Here is a 6,000-nt window from a genome sequence, read left to right as displayed (position 1 = left end):
AGCATCACCCAACTTAATTCGACTACATTCCATTATCCATGTTTTGCTTTTGTTGATGTTCATCTTATATCCTCCTTTCAAGACACTGTCCATTCCATTCCATTCAATTGCTCTTCCAAGTAGTTTGCTCTCCTGACAGAATTACAATGTCATCGGCGAACCTGAAAGTTTTTATTTCTCCTCCATGGATTTTAATACCTACTCCGAATTTTTCTTTTGTTACCTTTACTGCTTGATCAATATACAGATTGAACAACATCGGGGAGAGGCTACAACAGTGTCTCACTCCCTTCCCAACCAATGCATCCCCTTGATGTCCCTCGACTCTTATAACTGCCATCTGGTTTCTGTACAAATTGTAAATAGCTTTTCGCTCCCTGTATGTTACCCCTGCCATCTTCACATTTTTAAGAGAGTATTCCAGTCAACATTGTCAAAAGCTTTCTCTAAGTCAACAAATGCTGGGAACGTATGTTTGTCTTTCCTTCATCTAGCTTCTAAGATTAGTCGTAGGGTCAGTATTGCCTCACGTGTTCCAATATTTCTACTGAATCCAAACTGATCTTCCCCGAGGTCGGCTTCTACTAGTTCTTCCATTCGTCTGTAAAGAATTCGTGTTAGTATTTTGCAGCTGTGACTTATTAAACTGATAGTTCGGTAATTTTCACATCTGTCAACACCTGCTTTCTTTGGGATTGGAATTATTATATTCTTCTTGACGTCTGTGGGTATTTCGCCTGTCTCATACATCTTGCTCACCAGATGGTAGAGTTTTGTCAGGACTGGCTCTCCCAAGGCTGTCAGTAGTTCTAATGGAATGTTGTCTACTCCCGGAGCTTTGTTGCGACTCAGGTCTTTCAGTGCTCCGTCAAACTCTTCACGCAGGATCATATCTCCCATTTCATCTTCATCTACATCCTCTTCCATTTCCATAATATTGTCCTCAAGAACATTGCCCTTGTATAGATCCTCTATATACTCCTTCCACCTTTCTGCTTTCCATTCTTTGCTTAGAACTGGGTTTCCATCTGAGCTCTTGATATTCATACTAGTGGCTCTCTTTTCTCCAAAGGTCTCTTTAATTTTCCAGTATTAAGTATCTATCTTACCCTTAGTGAGATAAGCCTCTACATCGTTACATTTGTCCTCTAGCCATCCCTGCTTAGCCATTTTGTACTTCCTGTCGATCTCATTTTTAAGACGTTTGTATTCCTTTTTGCCTGCTTCATTTACTGCATTTTTATATTTTCTCCTTTCATCAATTAAATTCAATATTTCTTCTGTTACCCAAGGATTTCTAGTATCCCTCGTCTTTTTACGTACTTGCTCCTCTGCTGCCTTCACCACTTCATCCCTCAAAGCTACCCATTCTTCTTCTACTGTATTTCTTTCCCCCATTCTTGTCAATTGTTCCCTTATGCTCTCCCTGAAACTCTGTTCAACCTCTGGTTCTTTCAGTTTATCCAGATCCCATCTCCTTAAATTCCCATCTTTTAGCAGTTTCTTCAGTTTTAATCTACAGTTCTTAACCAATAGATTGTGGTCAGAGCCCCCATCTGCCTCTGGAAATGTATTACAATTTAAAACCAGGTTCCTAAATCTCTGTCTTACCATTATATAATCTATCTGAAACCTTTTAGTATCTCCAGGCTTCTTCCATGTATACAATCTTCTTTTATGATTCTTGAATTAAGTGTTAGCTATGATTAGGTTGTGCTCTGTGCAAAATTCTATCAGGCGGCTTCCTCTTTCGTTTCTTACCCCCAATCCATATTCACCTACTACGTTTCCTTCTCTCCCTTTTCCTACTACCGAATTCCAGTCACCCATGACTATTAAATTTTCGTCTCCCTTCACTATCTGAATTATTTCTTTTACTTCCTCATACATTTCTTCAATTTCTTCGTCATCTGCAGAGCTAGTTGGCATATAAACTTGTACTACTGCGGTAGGCGTGGGCTTCGTATCTATATTGGCCATATTAATGCGTTCACTATGCTGTTTGTAGTAACTTACCCACATTCCTATTTTCCTATTCATTATTAAACCTACTCCTGCATTACCCCTATTTGACTTTGTGTTTATAACCCTGTAGTCACCTGACCAGAAGTCTTGTTCCTCCTGCCACCGAACTTCACTAATTCCCACTATATCTAACTTTAACCTATCCATTTCCCTTTTTAAATTTTCTAACCTACCTGCCCGATTAAAGGATCTGACATACCACGCTCCGATCCGTAGAATGCCAGTTTCCTTTTTCCTGATAACGACATCCTCTCGAGTAGTCGCCGCCAGGAGATCCGAATAGGGGACTATATTACCTCCGGAGTGTTTTACCCAAGAGAACGCCGTCATCATTTAACCATACAGTAAAGCTGCATGCCCTCGGGAAAAAGTACGGCCGCAGTTTCCCCTTGCTTTTAGCCGTTCGCAGTACCAGCACAGCAAGGCCGTTTTGGTTAGTGTTACAAGGCCAGATCAATCAATCATCCAGACTGTTGCCCCTGCAACTACTGAAAATGCTGCTGCCCCGCTTTAGGAACCACACGTTTGTCTGGCCTCTCAACAGATACCCCTCCGTTGTGGTTGCACCTACGGTACGGCTATCTGTATCGCTGAGGCACGCAAGCCTCCCCACCAACGGCAAGGTCCATGGTTCATGGGGGTAGACACGCTACTTAAACTAATTTAAATTACCTTATGAAAAGAACAAAACACACACCAGTGCCCGAACGAGAACTCCAACCTCGGTCAGGAGGGACTGCGCAGTAGTCACATGGCGCCTCAAACCCGCGCGGCCACACCGCGCAGCTTTCAATCTTCTGTACGCGTTACTGCCGCCATCTGTATAAGAGCTATCCCATGAGTTACGTCATCTCTGTGTACATCACGCATCAGTCTAACCCTTTCAGACCCAATACGCACAATTGTGTGGGTGCGGTTTATTTGCGTTGCAGCATCATATTACTCCGCTATGCAGTTGAGTCCCATGTCACACGAGTGTGCAGGAATCGCTGTTTCGTATACAACTCGATTTATATCGATATCTCGTTACAGACGCGAGATATTGTGTCTTAATCTGTGGTAATTTTAAAGATGGCGGGTCGGAAGCATGTCTGTCGAGGTAAATGTTTATTGTGCTTTATATATTGCGTTTTGACATTTGGAAAAATGTGTTGAGAGTCCGAAAGGTGTACAGAAGTAAATAAAAATATGTCCGCCACAATTATTTGAATACTTTCATAGCTGCAATGACTGTAACATCCACACGCACAATTGTGCGTGTTGGGACTATTTTACTGGCATATGGTCGTTTTCGGTTGATGTTTGTGGTTACGATTCGGAACAGATAAGTCATTTTACTACTGTATTTACGCATTATTTCCGCAGTTCAGTTGTTTGTTTCGTTTTAGCAACAACGAAAGGTTTAGTACTTGATTTTGTATTTTATCAAGGTAAATCAACTCCCCTGCCAGATGTTGGCCTTGGTCTTGGGCCATCTGTAATACTTCGCCTTGCTCCAATATTACCTCAAGGAGCAAGACTATATTTTGACAGATATTTTACAGGTTTGCCATTATTGCAACAGTTACTTGACCTAGGGCTGGAAGGAACAGGAACCATAATGAGAAACAGAGTGAAACCAGTTCGCCTGACAGAAGAAAAAAGACTGAAGAGAGGAGATATGGAAGAATTCTGCAGGGACGATGATAAAATTGTCATTGTCCAGTGGAAAGATTCAAAAGCTGTGACGATCTTCTTGGATTCCGACAAGTGATTGGGGTAGCGCTAATTTCTTCTTCTTCAGGACAGAAACATGAAAGTGAATCCGATGAAGAGCCACCAAATAAAATGTACAAACCAGCAAACACACCATGTGATGGGAAGCGGCTAGACGGATATCATCACTGGCCAACTGTTGATGATTTGCCTTCAGCTCGTTGCTGCAGGCAAAAAGATTGCAAGAAGAGGACGAGAACAAGATTTCTGAAGTGTAATATTTATTTGTGTTTGTCAAAAGACAGTAATTGCTTTCGTGAATATGCTGCAAGAAATGACATAAATATGCAAGATAATCCCAACCCACACAATCGTGTTGGTTCAAAATTTTTATCAAAATTAAAAAATTAAATTTTCTAAGGAATTGGTCCACGATTCTATATTTTTTTGTTATAAAAATGCATTTATTTCAAAATTTTCATTTCAAGTTTGGGTGGGGGTCTGAAAGGGCTAAGGCTAGGCGCTAATTGAGACGCGTATAGCGCCTGTGGCACGACACAGCGCAGCGTGCGTTTTTGTAACCTCACTGGCTCAAATGGGTCCGCGCAAATTGCGACGCGACGCGACTGGGACGCGACACGCGCTTGTGCCACGTTGCGCGGAGTTGTGGTTGAGGCACAGTTTCTCGCCTCGCTATCACCGTGGGAAATTTGAGGCGGGCCGCGGAAAAGTAGCCCGGCCATATGCTCACATCGGAACGGCGCATATGAGCCGTGGTAGTATTGCCCATACGATAAATTTTGCCTTACTTTGCACTAAATTTTATTGCCTTTGGGTAGTGTTTCGTTTTTCGCCATTTAAATGCTCCAGCTTTCTTCGTTAGTACATTATACTTTTCTGTTGTTTATATCTGTATAGCTTTGTTTTGTTTTGTGTTTCTTCTGTCAAAAAAAATGCATACTTCAGTAACTGATGAGCCATTGGCCGCTGGAACTGTATCTACATCTACATCTACATTCATACTCCGCAAGCCACCCAACGGTGTGTGGCAGAGGGCACTTTACGTGCCACTGTCACTACCTCCATTTCCTGTTCCAGTCGCGTATGGTTCGCGGGAAGAACGACTGTCTGAAAGCCTCCGTGCGCGCTCTAATCTCTCTAATTTTACATTCGTGATCTCCTCGGGAGGTATAAGTAGGGGGAAGCAATATACTCGATACCTCATCCAGAAACGCACCCTCTCGAAACCTGGCGAGCAAGCTACACCGCGATGCAGAGTGCCTCTCTTGCAGAGTCTGCCACTTGAGTTTATTAAACATCTCCGTAACGCTATCACGGTTACCAAATAACCCTGTGACGAAACGCGCCGCTCTTCTTCGGATCTTCTCTATCTCCTCCGTCAACCCGATCTGGTACGGATCCCACACTCATGAGCAATACTCAAGTATAGGTCGAACGAGTGTTTTGTAAGCCACGTCCTTTGTTGCTGGATTACATTTTCTAAGCACTCTCCCAATGAATCTCAACCTGGTACCCGCCTTACCAACAATTAATTTTATATGATCATTCCACTTCAAATCGTTCCGCACGCATACTCCCAGATATTTTACAGAAGTAACTGCTACCAGTGTTTGTTCCGCTATCATATAATCATACAATAAAGGATCCTTCTTTCTATGTATTCGCAATACATTACATTTGTCTATGTTAAGGGTCAGTTGCCACTCCCTGCACCAAGTGCCTATCCCCTGCAGATCTTCCTGCATTTCGCTACAATTTTCTAATGCTGCAACTTCTCTGTATACTACAGCATCATCCGCGAAAAGCCGCATGGAACTTCCGACACTATCTACTAGGTCATTTATATATATTGTGAAAAGCAATGGTCCCATAACACTCCCCTGTGGCACGCCAGAGGTTACCTTAACGTCTGTAGACGTCTCTCCATTGATAACAACATGCTGTGTTCTGTTTGCTAAAAAATCTTCAATCCAGCCACACAGCTGGTCTGATATTCCGTGGGCTCTTACTTTGTTTATCAGGCGACAGTGCGGAACTGTATCGAACGCCTTCCGGAAGTCAAGAAAAATAGCATCTACCTGGGAGCCTGTATCTAATATTTTCTGGGTCTCATGAACAAATAACGCGAGTTGGGTCTCACACGATCGCTGTTTCCGGAATCCATGTTGATTCCTAAATAGTAGATTCTGGGTTTCCAAAAACGACATGATACTCGAGCAAAAAAAAAAAAAAAAATCCGCGATGTTTTGCGATCGCAAG

The sequence above is a fragment of the Schistocerca nitens genome, chromosome 6 (genome assembly GCF_023898315.1).
Source record: "Schistocerca nitens isolate TAMUIC-IGC-003100 chromosome 6, iqSchNite1.1, whole genome shotgun sequence".
Lineage (NCBI taxonomy): Eukaryota > Metazoa > Arthropoda > Insecta > Orthoptera > Acrididae > Schistocerca > Schistocerca nitens.
Note: the sequence above shows the minus strand (reverse complement) of the source record.